Here is a 17163-nt window from a genome sequence, read left to right as displayed (position 1 = left end):
GAGTGAATTTCCTATAGGTTACACCTGGGAATTGCTGACTACATACATAGTTTTGATAGACACAGTCAAATTTCTCTTGAAAGGACCAGGCTTACTTATAAAACTATCACAATGTATATGAATATGTGTTTCCTTACATATATGTAATAAATCCTGGGTAAATATCGACATATTTAATATTTGTAAATCTTAAGGGCAAAGATTAATATCACATTTTTGTTTAAATTTTTAACTCCCTGATTCATCATTTTCTTTCTTCTGTAAATTACTAATTTATATCTTATATTTATTCACTTATTTGGATTTTGATCTTTTTCTTATCAATTAGAAGTAATCCTTAAAATATTTGACCATTAATTCATGTATTTTTCAGATGACCTCTTCCATTGCCCATAAAATATGGTTACTTTATTGCTACTTTTGCTAATTATATCAATTAATTTATTATATATTACATGGTACATATAATAAATTAATTAATATAATTATGTATTATAATAATACAATAGGTGTTATATTAGAAGTACACCTCTAATACTTTTCCCTATTTTTATTTTCCAGAAATTTAATTTTGAAAGACAGCAATGTCACTGAACATCTTCGTTTGTTGCTAACTTTAATAAGCATATTTTTAATATTTGTTCATTGAGACAGGACAGAGAAAATTCAGTCTCTTCAATAAATGATGCTTGGAAAACTGGATTTCCACAAGTAAGAAAATGAAATTGGACTTTTATCTTACACCATACAGAGAAGTTGATTAAAAATGGATAAAAGACCTATAGGTGAGACCTGAAGTCATAAAACCTCTAGAAAAAAACATAGAAGAAAAGCTCTTTGACATTGTTTTTGCCAATGATTTTTTGGCTATCACACCAAAAGCTCAGACTATAGAAACAAAAATAAATAGATGGGACTACATTAAGAAAATTATTGAGGAAAAAAGATATCTTCCTGAACAGGTTTTTAATGCAGATGAAAAGTCTCCTTTTCTAGAAAAAAAAAAAAATGCCACAAAGGACATTTATTGATAAGGAAGGGAAGCAAGCACCAGGATTTAAGGCAGAATGGGGTAGGCTACCCCTACTGTTTTATGCAAATGTAGTCAGGTTTCTGACCAGGATTATCCTTATCTATAAAACTTCTAACCCCTGAGCCTTGAAGGGAAAAGATTTTGACACTAGCTACCAGTATTTGGGTTGTACAATAAGAAGGCTTGGACAAAGAGAACATTTTTCTAAACTGGTTCCATTGATGCTTTGTCCCTGAAGTCAGGAAGTACTTTGCCAGTATGCCTTTTAAAGTTCTTTTGATATTGAACAATGTCTCTGGCCACCAAGAACCCCATGAGTTCAACCCCAAAGGCATCGAAGTGGTCTACTTGTCCCTAAACACAACATCTCTAATTGATCCCCAAGATCAGGAGGCCACAAAGATCTTTAAGTCTCATTACACATGGTACTCCATGGAAAGGATTGTCAATGCTATGGAAGAGAACCCCGATAGAGACAATGTCATAAAAGTCTAGAAGGATTACACCATTGAGGATGCCATTGTTGTTAGAGAAAAATCTTTGAAAGCTATCAACCCCAAAATAATAAATTCCTCCTGGAGAAAACTGTGTCCAGATGTTGCGTATAACTTCACAGGATTAATGACAGAGCTAATCAAAGGAATCATGAAAGAGATTGTGGATATGGCAAAATAAATAAATAAATAAATAAATAAATAAAAGGTAGGGGGTTATCTTGGAGAAATTCAAGAGCTAATAGAAATCACAGTGGAGGAATTAACAGAAGATGACTCAATGGAGATGAGTGCTTCAGAACCAGTGCCATCCTGGTGGCACCAGAACCATCCTCCGATGAGGATGAAGATGTAGAGGAAGCAGCGCCAGAAAGCAAATTGACACTAGATCATCTGGCAGAAGGATTCCAATTATTTAATACTGCTTTTGACTTCTTTTACAACATAGACCCTTCTATGATATGGAAACTAAAACTAAAGCAAATAATGGAAGAAGTACTGGTATAATATAGAAATATTTTTAGAGAAATGAAAAAGGGAAAAGTCCAAAGGAAATGACAATGTATTGCCATAAAGGTACACTGACTGTGCCGGCCTCTCCTGCCTCCCCTTCCACCTACTCCACCTCTGCAGCCTCTGCCACCCCTAGGACAGCAAGACCAACCCCTCGTCTTCCTCTTCCTCTCCAGCCTACTCAACATGAAGACAACAAGAACGAAGACCTTTATGATGACCCACTTCTTGTTAATGAATATTAAATATATTTTATCTTCCTTATGATTTTCATAATAACATTTTCTTTTTTCTAGCTTACTTCATTGAAATAATATAGTTTATAATACATATAACATACAAGCTGTGTGTTAATCAACTGTTCATGTTATCAGTAAGGCTTCCAGTCAACAGTAGGCTATTAATAGTTAAGTTTTGAGGGAGTCAAAAGTTATATTCACATTTTCAACTATGTGGGGGGTCAGCAACCCTCACTGACCTCATTCAAAGGTCAACAGAATACACACACACACACACACACACACACACACACTGAAATATTATTCATCCTTAAAAAAGTAGATACTGCTATTTGACACAACATGGAGGAAGATAGAGGAGAATATGCTAAGTGAAATAAACCAGACACAGAAAAATATTGCATAATTTCACTTATATGTGGAACATTTTTAAAAGGCTCAAATATATATAGAGAGAGTATGAAACACTGGTTATCACAGGTGGGGAGTGGAGAGAAATGGGGAGATATTTGTCAAAGGATATAAACAAAATAGCAGATATGGAAAATGAATAAACCTAGAGATATAATGTACAACATGAGGACTAAACTTAATAAAGTTGTATTGTATTAGGGATTTTTGTTAAATAGATACATTTTAGCTGTTCTTGTCATAAGAAGGTAACTATGGGCTGGGCGTGGTGGTTCACATCTATAATCTTAGCAGTCTGGGAGGCCAAGGGGGGAGGATTGCTTGAGCTCAGGTGTTAGAGACCAGCCTGAGCAAGAGAGAGTCCCTGTCTCTACTAAAAATAAAAAAATAGGTGCGCGCCTATAGTTCCAGCTACTCCGGAGGCTGAGGCAAGAGGATCACTTGAGCCCAGGGGTTTGAGGTTGCTGTGAGCTAGGCTGATGCCATGGCACTCTAGCCCGGGCAACAGAGTGAGACTGTGTCAAAAAATAAAAAAAAAAAGTATGTGAGATGATAGATACGTTAATCTGCTTCACTGCAGTAACCATTGTACTATCTATATGTATCTGTGTATTCATTTGTATCCCATAACATCATGTTGTAAACCTCAAATATACACAATAAAATTTATTTTTAGAAAATAAGGTATTTCATCACTGATTATAAAGATTGCTCTAGTTCGCAGATTCTCACTGTGACACATCTCTGTACATACTAATACAATTCCAGCTCCATTCAATGCCATCCCCATACTATATGGGCTGAAAGCCTGGGAACAATATTTTCTAAAATCCTTTGCCCTCAAGTTTCTGTTTTATATCCCACCAGCCAGACACACTCGTGTACAATCTGGTCGGCAGGAGGGAAAAAGAAGTGGGCATATGCTTCAGCTTTTGCAGATGTGAGGTTTTGCAGCAACCCCTGGCATTCCCTCGTGAGTCAACCAACTCAGCACAGCAGCCAGCTGTTACCAGCAGCTGCGGTTTCCCGCAGTTTCTAACCAGGGTATTAGTGGCAACTTTCTAATTTCTTGAAAACTCCAGCAAATCTGAAATCTGATGGTAGGCTTCCCACAGCCTTCACTTCTCTTGTCCTGCCAACTAATGAGTTTTTGAAATATCTATTGGGATAAGCAAAGTGCCTCCTTCAATTTTGAAAGTAACCAATTTCCTTTATTAATTCCCTGCTTGAAATACCTAGAGTAGGTTTTATTTCCATGACCGAGTCCTGACTGATATACATTTTATTAATTATGAAGATTTCCTTTCATTTCTATTTTGTTAAGAGTTTTGGTCAGAAAAGAGTCTTAAATTTTACCAAATAATTTTTTGCTTCTGTGAGAATGGCATTTAAATTTTAATTTAAATATTTAATTTAATAATGTAAACTCATGGATTTTCTAATGTTAAATCATTCTTGCATTTCTGGTCAGTGTTTACTGAGCATTTTATTAGTCATATAAATGTTCAATAAAACTTACTTCAGCATGATGTGTTAGCCTTTAAAGATGTTGCTGAATTTGATTGAGTTATATTTCATTTAACGTTTTCTTTTTTTCATGAATAAAATAAATCTATGGTTTTCTTTTTCATTATTCTTGACTGATTTATTAACAGAGATATGCTAGATTTATGAATGAGATGCTGTCTTTTTTTATACTCTGAAACAATATCACTTAAAGATTTTTTTCTTTGATGACTTTGTCAAAATTAACTATAACTATTTATACCCAATACTGTTTGAGTATAGATCATTGACTATCTTTTAGATTTTTTCTGTTTATTTATATATTCAGTTTTTCTACCTCTTCTTAAGTCAGTTTTGACCATATATATTTTCTATAAATCAAATAATATACATACATTGTATAATGACTTATATAGCCATGCAAAGTACATTTTTTACATTTTCAAAATTTTCTCCATAGCAAGAATTATGTTTTCTTACTTATTCCTGATGTACAGGTAGTTGCTTATTTTTTGTCAGACCTTTTGTTTATTTTATATGACTTATTCCAAGAACCACCTTTTGCTTTTATCAATCAAGTCTATAATTATGTGCTTTTATTTCATTAATTCCTGCCCAATTAATTTCTTCTTTCTGATTGACTATTTTGTTCAGGCTCATTTCTTACTCCAAATCATTGATTTGTCATTTTAGTCCATTTATTTGAAGTTTTTTCTTATATAGTAAATGCAATTAAAGGTAAAAGGCAACAAAAACCAGTTCTGTCTGCCTTCACCAATAGAGAAAGATACCAGTGGATATTAGAAAGTAAGGGAGCTAGGACTCCTAATTTTTGGAACACAGAAATCTTTATCTGGGACTGTAGCATGACAGCATGTTGAGAGGCAGAATTGAGCAGCAGATTAGAGTGAGGCTGGAGAGCCACCATGCAAATCTCACCTTTGCCACTGACTAGCTCTGTGACCTCTGTCAAGAATTTATACCTCTCTGAGCCTTAGTTTCCTTATTTGTAATTGGAGCTACTAATAGTAACTTTCCTAATAGAGTTGTTGGATGGAATGAATAAGTTTATATGTGTAAATTTTATAGAACGGTTCGTGGAATACAGTGCTAAATATTGTTATGTCCTCCTAAAAAACTTCCTTTCCATCTATCTTCCTCCATATCTGCTGAGTAGGCTCCAGAGCTAATTCAAGCTCTACTCTGCTTCCTTCTCAGGCTCAATAGCCAAGCTGGTAGCTCTCTATAGGCAGGCTATTCACTTTCTGGGGGGAAAGAAGGAATTTTCCAGGCTATATCCTGAAGATGCCGGCCAAAGAAAAGAGGGAGCCAAAAATGCAAGCCAGCCATGCTACCTTTTAATGTCCCTGGACAAGTCCCATACCAGGTATGATATTTAACATAGGCACCTGGTTGCCCATCACTCAGAATAGAGGAGTTCTGAAGGCCACCTGTGTCCTGGGCGTTAACTCTTTGGGTGCTGAATCATGGGGAGAAACAGGGGTCCTCTGTGCCTGGGGCTATTTATCAAGTTGTATAATGCATTTTAATTATATAAGTACTAGTATGGCTGTACCTTTGTAGGGCTAAATACTAACCCTCCTTACAACCCAATCAGCTCTTTAGTTTGTTATCTCTGACATTGGAGCATCACTGGAAATATTTTTACTTCTGTAAATTTCTCCTATGACTATATTGAGGTGCATTTTTATATTATAATTCTTTTTTTATCTAGCAATCTGATCTCAGCTGCTTTCTATCTTCTAGGCAATTCATCAAATTTCTGATTATACCAAATGATTTTATCTTTTCTTGTTTTCCATCATAATTTAGAATATATAGAAAGGTAAATTATTTTATAGAACTATAGATATCTCTCAGTCATTTCAATGAAATTGGAGTGTAAAGGAAGACACATGCATTTAGTTTATACATTCAATCCATTGTACTTTTTTTTTTAAGTTAAGCCACTGATTATGTATTTATCTGATAAAAATTTATTTCCACTCCATGTCTAAAAGGCCGGATGTCCAGTGTATTTCAGTTAATTGAGTTCAGGTTCAAATTAAGACATGAACAAAAAAAGGCAGTTGTTTTACCTCTCCTTGCAGCAATTTAACTGTAAATATTAAACCAGTCTTAAACTATTTCATTATTAAGTTAAATTATGTATAATAAAACATCTTTAAATGTTTTTCTTATGGCAAAATATTGAGTAATATGGGAAGCTCTTTTAAACAATCAAAACAGACCATACTACTAACAACATTATAATCTTTGAATTAACAGTTGTGTCTTGAAAGATGTAGGTTGTGGTGGGATTCACATATGTTTTTTAGAAAGGCCACCTATCCAAATGGCCTCTATTAGCTTACTCTGTTTCTCATGCCATGACTTATTTTATATAAAAGGAGTTTGATAATAAAAAGAATATAAAGGGGGTGGCAAGTGGCACCTGATCAGAAGCCACCCAATGGAGAACTTAGTAAAATGCATGTAAAGAGCTCACTAATGTTACAGATATAAAGATAATGAAAGTATGGAAGGGAAGGGAAAGGAAGGATTGAATTATGTTAGATGTGTTTGGGTTCACAGTGCCTGTTCTAATAATTTTAGAAATTATACTGAAATTAAATTCTGGTCAAAATAGAGTCAGTCACTGTGATTTTTTTTCAAAGATGTTTTCCAAACCAAAGTTATAACCCGTTCATAGATGAGAGGAAGTATGAGCTTCAGTTTTAACATCGTCTCCAACACCATGTATACATAAGGCACAGATGAAGAGCAGTTCATGACCAAACATTTAGTTATCTCAGTCTTATAGAATGCCTTAGACTTTTGCCTCAAAGAGCTATTCTTATGACCATCATATTGCCTGTCTCAGATGAGCCCTGCCTGCAAATGGAACTTCAATATGTGAGTCATGTCTCTTCATACTCAGCTAAGAGGAGTATATAAAATACTCTGGGTCCCTATGTTTTAGTTGGTAGGAATCAAAAGAAGCAAAAAACAAGAACACGCCAACTTACAAATTAAGACTAGAAAATATGTGATATTGCTTCCTCCCACACCACATTAAGCATTGCTAAGCAATCATGGTACTTTTCCCCACTAAATACAAACTCAGACTTTGAATTCTGCTCTTAGCAGAATTCCAAGCTGTGTGTTACTGGCACTGCAGGGAAGATCCTACAATGTTAAATATTTTTCCCTCTTCCCCCATACTGGGACGCCCTTCTCACTCATAGTTTCATGCTTCCCTGTCCCAACATAGTGAGACATCCTCACTGATTTGCTCCTCTTTCCCAAAATTTAGAAAAATTTAACATATAAAAATGAAGCCACTACATCACCCTGCTTACTCACACAAACACACACCACACACACACACACACACACACACACACACAAAGCCTCCTTATCCCACTTTTGGCTATGGTACTATAACCTTCTTAAATATCAGTGCCAATGTCATAATTTAGACTTAAAATCTTGTCCTCAGCTCTGACATTTCTCGTTGTTTCCCCAGTTGTGGTCAATTCTACCCCCACAATATTCCTAAGAGCACCTCTCTTCTCCACCCTCCTGAAAAACCACTATGACACCAGTGGTTCATTACCTCTGAAATGAACTGCTATTATAATAGGACTTCATGTCTCTAAGAATTCTGGTTCTAATCTATTTTTTTATACACGTGCACACCCCCACACCTCTCTTGGATGAAGTCTCTTCTCCTGTCACATTTGAAAGGGATAGGCATGAATGGGCTTCTCTTTGTGATAAGCTACTTGGGACTCCTCCAGCAGGGGTCCAAGCAGAGTAGTGTTTGATGCCTTGTGTGAAGTTTGCTAAAGGCCAGCTGCTGGTTTCTGTAGAATCATGGCTTCTGCAATTTGAGGGAGTTATTTCTCGTTTTACATCCTTGGAAAACTTAAGAGTTGACCCTCTTGTTTAGAGGAAGCTGTCCTGTAGTGACCACAGGGCTTTGTTGTAGGTTAAGGTAAAGCTCCTCTGTGCCCATACCAAAGACCAACCTTCATCAGAAACTAAATGCCATGCAGGTCACATCTGAACTTTGAGTAACATGGCTTTAGATGAGAAGGAAAAAATAATAGCAATATCTTTGGTCTCTGTCTGTCATGATGCTGACACTTCTGTCTCCTTCTAATCTATTTTTGACATTGATTGCAGAAAATACTCTTCCCAATGCACAGTTCTGTTTATGTCTTTCTGCTGGCAATAAATGTGCTTTAGTTACCAAATAATGCCTGAGCTCCTTTGGCTTGTCATTCAAAGCTTTCTATGATTTAGCCCAAACCATATTATCAAATAAATTTCTAACTATTCCCCTTCATGTCTCATTTACTATTTCAGTCCCATGGGTCTCAATTTCATCATCCACTGATTATACATTTATATATATAAAAGATTTTATATACATAATTATATATAATGTGTGTCTAACATGATACTGATAATAACATGCAAAATTATATAATTACTGGAAAAATTAAGTGAGATAAATTATATAAAAGCTTTATGTGAACTGTAAAACAATTTACAAATGTAAGGACTTCTGTTGACTAGGTTTGGAAGAGCTTTACACATATACTGCCTATTCATATCCCTCCAATAACAGATCCAATGCTACTTCTTCTATGAATTCTTCTCTGAACTCCACAGTTTCTAATAATTTCTTCATCTCTGATCTCCTCTTATCCAAACTTCATTTACAATACCTATCAGTTTACATTCCTACAGTTGTTACTGTGCATGTTCCTTCTCCCTGCTAGACTGGACGAAAGCTGAGGACATGGGCCCTATAGCTGTACCTTTCAAAGTGCACACAAGAGGGCCTTTCCCATATAGGTGATTCATAAATGTTTAGAAATGCCTGCATAATGCATATAGTTTATTCAGCTGTGCACTTGTCTATAAACTCAATGATAGCATAGAATTTGCCTATCTTGTTCACCAGTAAATACCCAGTACCTAATAGTTCAAGCTACATAACAGGTTGGATGATTTATCCTAAGCTAAAATAGATAGGCAAGAAAATTTGAAGGGAAGGAAAGGAGCCATGAGCACTTGCAATGTGCCACTATGATGGTTTTAAAACATGTCCACAAGTTTCTGACACTCTTCCAATCAAATAGTGGAGTCTATTTCCTCTTTCCTTGAACATGGGTGACTCTGTTTGTTATTCTAACAAATAGAGTGAGACAAAGGTAATAATGTGTATCTTTCAAGGCTACATTGTACAAGACAACAAAACCTCTGCTACACACCACCCAACCGTGTGTGTGTGTGTGTGTGTGTGTGTATGTGTGTGTTGCAATTCTCACCATGGAAACAAAGCCATTATGTTGTGAGGAAACATCAGGCCATTTGAAGAGGCCACATATAGGTACTCCAACCACAGCTGTAGCTGAGATACCAAATGACAGACAGGATCTACCTCCAGATACATGAATGAGTGAGCAAGCAGACGAGTCTAGCCTACCTCTTTGATGCCTATGGAGTAGAGAAAAGCTGTCTCCACTGAGCCTTTTCCAAATTGCAAATATATGAGCAAAATAAATGTTCCTATTCCTTTAAACCACTAAGTTTTGGAATGGTTTCTTACACAAAAATAGATAGCAAAAACAGATGTGTGTGTGTGTGTGTGTGTGTGTGTGTGTATTTCCCCCTCAAAACATACATAACATATATATTTTACATATATATATATTTGTCTCTCAAAACGAGCTATCAAGGAAGAGCCTAGTGTCAATCTTTTATATAGAAAGAAGAAAACAGAGGCTCAGAGAGAGTAAGAAAAAAGTGTTCAAGGCCTTGTAGTTATTGTAGTAAATAATTAAGCTAAAATTCAAGTCCAAGCCAACTTAAGGTCAAAGTCTACATATTTTCTTCATCATCACTGTTTTCTCCCCAGTTCTTTAAAAACTGCACCTTCTCAGAAATCTTGTATCTTCTTTAAAATTTCTAAGGGGAAAAAGAAAACACAACCATTTAATGAAAATATGCATTTAATGATAAAAATCTCATTTTTAAAAAATAAAGCATCTCTTCTCTTCTATGTTCATAAAACATTTATGTCCTTAGAAAATTAACAGTAAAAGTCCCTCAACATATCAAAAGCCCCCAAAGTGTATCACACTCCTGAGGAATCTAAGCCCATAATTAAATGAAGCATACTTAAGTTTCAGTCATTGTTCCTGATTTTTAAAATTAGAAATTATATATATTTACTATATATTATATGTGTAATATGTGTGTGAATAATGTACTTCACAGTCTCATAACATATCTGTGAGAATACCAGTGGACACATGACAATTGGAAATATTTTATTAAAAACTAGCTAATAAAATCTATTTAGTAGAAATTTGGAGACTGGATTACAACAGGTTTCCCAGAAGATTGATGAATGAATTCTTCATATTTATAAACCAGGAGTCCTCTCTTTCAAGTAGTCACACACCACTTTGACCACCTTGTTTTTTGATCTCTATATTTTGAGCTACCACAAAAATAAACCTCATAAAATCAAAATTGTGGCATCTAGAAGTTCATTAAATATTTTTAAATCTTTATGCCTCTCTTGTATTTGGAGGTCAGCACTCCAATTGCACTGCACAAACCAGAAGTCCTAGGTTTGGAGGGAAAGGGCTACTTCATGCCAATTTGCATTATGAATGAAAATGCGCTTGTTCAATAAAGGTCTCTCCTCTGTAAAGTAGGACCTAATGTATGAATAAAATGAACAGGGAATTGTGACATTTACTTAGGATCTAATTAAAAACTGCCTCTTTGTGATGCTCAGTGATACCTAAAACTTTTTAGTCTTTTCAGCTGTGAGCCATGTGAAAGTTGTAGTGGCCGTCCTGATATAGAACATCCAAAGTATATTTCTATGGCCCTCCCTTAAACAGTAATACCATGTCCCAAAGTGATAGGTAGAGATCAGTAATAAGATTAAACAGAACAAGAAAGAATGCAATAAACCAATGATTTATTCATAAACAAGTAGTACTATCTAATATGTACTAGACATATATTATATGTAAAAAGTTCAATGTATGTATTTCCATAGTGGCTGGAACATATCACTTACCTAATACAAAAGACAAACCAAATCCAAACTGTAAGTATTATTGCTGTTGCTGGGCATTCCAAATAGTTGCTCTCCCCTTCTACCCTTCCTATAATAATAGAACACCCAAAATTTACCAAAGCACCTGGTCACCCAGAAAGGAACTAGATTTTCTACTCTCCCTGGTCTAGTCACGTGCCTAAGTTCTAGCCCATGGGATGGATGGGTGGGTAGATGGATAAATGGATGGATGGATAAATGGCCAGATAGATGGATAGATAGAATAATAAAGCAATTGCAATGAAATATTAACATTTGGAGAATCTGAGTGAAGAGTATATGGGAATATGACTCTTATGACCTTTTCAAGTCTGAAATGGTATCAAATAAAAAGGTTTTAGAATAAATAAAATAAACATGTCAATTATAAGCCAATCATTTTTAAAAGTTAGGCATAAGCTGACTTTGTTGGAATCATTAAGAAGGTATAATCAACTTATGCCACCTTCAAAGTGCTGACAGACTAGGAAAAAGAATAAAACAAAATCATATATGATTAAAAGTATTTCTCTTAGGTAGTGATTAAGAGCTTAGACTCCAGATCCAGAGTACCCAGGTTTGAATTCAAGCTCTACCTTCACTAACTGTATAAACTGGGAGTGTTACCTAACTTCTCTATGCCTTAGTCACATCAAGTATAAACTTTATACATCAAATATAAAGTTACATCAAAAAGGTCTACCAGATGGAGTTATTGTGAACATAAAATGAGTTAATACCATGCCCAGCACATAATAGTGTTGGATAAATATTAGCTATTATTCTTATAGTATAAAGTATATGAAAGATAAAGAAGGAAACACTGTATCTATCTGTGGAAGAAAAAATTACTTCTTTTCACAAAATAATTAAACTGAAATGGAAGGAAGGTACCCCATCAGAATTTATAGTGAATAGCAAAGTCTGTGTTACAAGTGTAACAGAATTGCAAATGTAGCAGCAGATGTTTGAAATAGAATATCTCAACTAAGAGTACTTGAGACATTTTAAGATGTAGTCCCTGAAATTATCTTGCAAAGTAAATATGCATTATCAACCAAGATAGTTTGGGTCTCTCCTCACAGGAAAATGAATTCATTTGAGAAATTATGGTTTACTTTTTAGCTTTACCAGTTATCATTTCTATCAAACCCTGTTTCAAGCTGATATACATGTTTTCATGTAAAGATTTTTCAAATACATGACATGTAGTAAAGCTAAGATTAGATAATGGTGATCACCGCCTATAGTTATGACTGTTCAATGATTGTTTTATAAAGGGTATGATTTTTGGTTCAATCATCAGCAGATTAAATTCCTCAGCTAGTTTCTCAATTATATTAGTCATTAGCTTACCCTCTGCAATATTCTTCTCCTCTTTTTCCTTATCAAAATCTCAAGGTGATGGATTGTGATTGGGCTAAGCCAATCATGACCATCTGGTCAATAATTTCCCAGCTTCCCTTGCAATTAGTATTGGCCATGTGACCTACCTCTGGCAAATAAGACATAGGAAGATGTGCCTGGGAAACTTTTCCTTTCTTAATAAAAAAAAAAAAAAGGACACAAAGAGCTAACTTGTTCCCCTTCTAACTTCTTTTTATCTTGAATGCATATGTAATGTTTGGAGCCACAGGGTCCTTCTTGGGACCAAAAAGTAACACATATAAGGGAATGCAAGAGATCCTGGCCCTTTCACCATCAAAGCATTAAATTAAAGCTAGCAGCCACCTAATTCCAGGCCTCTTGTTATGTAACACATATAAGCCCCAATTATTTTAAGTCACTGTAAGCAGGGTTGCAACTCATAACTGAATGAATAAGACCTTAGATAAAATTGATCTCTATACTTTTAATTGTATAATTTGTTCATCATGAGGAAGCAAATCCGGGAAGTCTTTCAATATCAAAAGTTTCAGTGGGAGGTTAAACAAAAATGTATAATAAATGAGCCTCAGAGCTTCCAATAATTCCTCTAGGCTTATAGATAAGAATTTAATAAATATTAGGCAAGGAACTTCAGTGCTGTAGTATTTGGAGTCACAATACAAAGTAAAGATTTATTTTCTTAATATAAAAAGCAGCTTGTTATTAGTACAAAGTATAAATGTTGTGCCATAGAATTCTGGAGTCTTCTGATAGCATCCATCCGTTAATCAGTTTGTACTTAATGATCAATTATGCTGTAGAATAAGTTATTGGTTAGTAATAAGAAATCAGAGCCTTAATGCCTTTTTGGTTAATTGTGCCAAAGTCAAATCACCCCAACAAAATTAGGGGAATAAGCAGAGGTAAGTTACAATGATCTATATTCCCTGCAAAGTAGAACACAGACTTTGAAAGCCCGAAAAACTTTCCTAAGTTCAAATGCAAGCACTGTTTAACCTCCAAATCCAGGGAAGGATTTTTTTTCAAGAGGTAGTGAAATTGACTAATATCACTTGCCATTTTGGAAACCAAAACTTGATACAAATTGTGTAGCTCCACGCTGAATAGATTAAAAAAAAAAAAAAAAAAAAATACAAGTGAAGTATCTGCTGTCTCCAGGAAACACATTTAACCCACAAGGACTCATTCAGACTCAAGGTAAAGGGATGGGAAAAAATATTCCATGTAAATGGAAACCAAAAGAAATCTGGAGTAGCTATTCTCATATGTGATAATATAGACTTCAAATCAGCAAAAGTAAAGAAAGACCAAGATGGTCATTATATAATGATGAAGGAAACAATTCAACAAAAATATATAACAATCCTAAATATTTATTCATTTAACACAGGCATGCACAGATTCATAAAGCAAACCTTACTTGATGTAAACAAAATGATAGACAGCAGCATCATAATAGCCAGGGACTTCAACACTCCACTGACAGAATGGGACAGATCCTCCAAGCAGAAAATAAACAAAGAAACAATGGACTTCAATGAGACTCTGGAAAAAAATGGGCCTAACCGATATTTTCAGAACATTCTACCCTCAAACTACAGAATATACATTTTTCTCATCAGCTCATGAAATTTTCTCTAAGATTGATCACATCCTAGGCCACAAAACATGTCTCAACAAATTTTAAAAAATATAATTATACAATGTATCTTCTCAGACCACAGTGGAATAAAATTAGAAATCAGTTCCAACAGAAACACTCAACTCTACAAAAAGTCATGGAAATTAAATAACCTATTACTGGATGATTATTGGGTCAAGGAGGAAATTAAGGCAAAAATCAAAAGATTCTTTGAACTAAATGACAAAGGGAAGTCAAGTTATTAAAATCTATTGGATTCAGCAAAAGCAGTTATAACATGAAAATTCATAGCATTAAATGCCTACATCCAAAAGATGGAAAGATTACAAATCAACAATCTAAGGAATCATCTCAAGGAATCAGAAAAGAAAGAGCAAACCAATCCCAACCCAGCAGAAGAAATAACTAGAACAGAACTAAATGAAATTGATAACAAGAGAATTATACAGAAGATTAATAAAAGAAAAAGTTGGTTCTTTGTGAGGCCTCTTGCTGGATTGTTAAACAGAAAATAAAGGATGCTAATAAGTTCAGTGAGAAATGAAAAAGGAGATATTACAATTGACACCATGGAAATACAAAATATCATCTCTGAATAATATAAAAATCTCTATGCACATAAACTTGAAAATGTTGAGGAAATAGAAAAATTCTTGGAAACACACAACCTCCCTAGGCACAATCAGAAAGAAATAGAACTCCTGAACAGACCAATATCAAGGAACAAAATTGAATCAACAATAAAGAAAAATCCAAATAAAAAAAGTCCCAGACCCGATCGTTTCACAACTTAATTTTACTAGATATACAAAGAACTAGTACCTATACTGCAGAAATTATTTCATAACATCAAAAAGGAAGGAATCTTCCCCAATGCGTTCTATGAAGCCAATATCCCTTGATAATAAAGCCAGGAAAGGAGTCAACAAAAAAAGAAAATGAAAGACCAATATCCCTTATGAATATAGATGCAAAAATTCTCAATAAAATCCTAGGAAACTGAATTCAGCTGCACATCAAAAAATAATCCACCATGACCAAGTGGGCTTCATCCCAGAGAGGCAGGGATGGTTCAACATAGGCAAATCTATAAATATAATTCACTACATAAACAGAAGCAAAAACAAAGAACATATGATACTCTCAACAGATGCAGAAAAAGCATTTGACAAAATTTAGCAAGCTTTTATGATAAGAACTCTTAACAAAATAGGCATAGGTGGAATATACCTCAAAATTATAAAAGCCATATACAGCAAACCCAATATAATACTTAATGGGGAAAAATTGAAAGTATTCTTGCTTAGAACTAGAACCAGAAAGGTTGCCCACTGTCATCACTTCTGTTCTATGCAGTGCTGGAAATCCTAGCCAGAGCAATCAGGCAAGTGAAGGAAATAAAGTGTATCCAAATTGGGAAAAAAGAGGTCAAAGTATCACTCTCTGCAGATGATATGATCTTATATCTAGAAAATGCCTAAGATTCTGCCATGAGACTCCAGGATTTACTAAGTAAATTCAGCAAAGTCTTAGGTTACAAAATCAATGTACACAAATCAGTAGCATTCCTATACACCAACAACAGCCAAGCTGAGAATCAAATCAAAGATTCAATATCTTTCACAATAGCAACAAAAACAACAAAAAATACCTAGGAATATATTAACCACAGAGGGGAAAGACCTCCACAGGGAGAACTACAAAACACTGAGGAATGAAATCACAGAGGATGTAAACAAATGGAAAATCATATCATGCTTAGGGATCACCAGAATCAACATTGTTAAAATGTCTATACTACCCTAAGTGATCTACAGATTCAATGCAATCCCCATTAAAATACCAGCGTCATTTTCAAAGATCTAAAAAAAATAATTCTACACCTAATATGGAACTATAAAAGACCCCAAATAGCAAAAGCAACCTTAAACAAAAAGAACAAATCAAGAGGCATCAATTTACCAGACTTCAAGCTATACTACAAGGTTATAGTAAGCAAAACAGCATGGTACTTGCACAAGAACAGAGACGTAAACCAATAGATGAGGACAGAAAACCCAGATCTAAAACCACCCTCATATAGCCATCTGATCTTTGACAAAGCAGACAAAAACATACACTGGGGAAAAGAATCCCTAATCAATAAATGGTGCTGAGAAATTTAGATAGCCACATGGATAGACTGAAACAGGATCCATATCTCTCACTACTCACAAAAATTAATTCACGATGGATAACAGACTTAAACCTAAGGCATGAAACTATGAGAATTCTAGAAGAAAATATTGGAAAATCTCTTATAGATATCAGCATAGGCAAAGAATTTATGAAGACCCCAAAGGTAATCACAACAACAACAAAAATTAGAAAATGGGACCTGATTAAATTAAAAGGCTTCTACACAGCCAAGGAAACAATCATGAGAGCAAACAGACAACCTACAGAATGGGAGAAAATACTTGCATGGTATACAACTGATAAAGGGCTAATAACTAGAATGTACAAAGAACTTAAGCAAATCACCAAGAAAAAAAATCAAACAACCCCATTAAGAAGTTGGCAAAGACATGAACAGAAGCATTTCAAAAGAATATAGACTAATGGCTAATAAACATATGAGAAATGCTCAGCGTCTCTAATCATCAGGTAAATGCAAATCAAAACCACAATGTGATATCCTCTAACTCCAGTGAGAATGGCTTTTATCAAAAAGCCCCAAAACAACAGATGCTGGCCTGGATGCTGAGAGGAAAAGCACTTATGTACTGTTTGTGGCACTGCAAACTAGTACAACTTCTATG

The sequence above is a fragment of the Eulemur rufifrons genome, chromosome 1 (assembly GCF_041146395.1).
Source record: "Eulemur rufifrons isolate Redbay chromosome 1, OSU_ERuf_1, whole genome shotgun sequence".
Taxonomy (NCBI): Eukaryota; Metazoa; Chordata; class Mammalia; order Primates; family Lemuridae; genus Eulemur; species Eulemur rufifrons.
The sequence above is the reverse complement of the archived record's forward strand: the minus strand, read 5'-3'. Positions refer to the sequence as shown.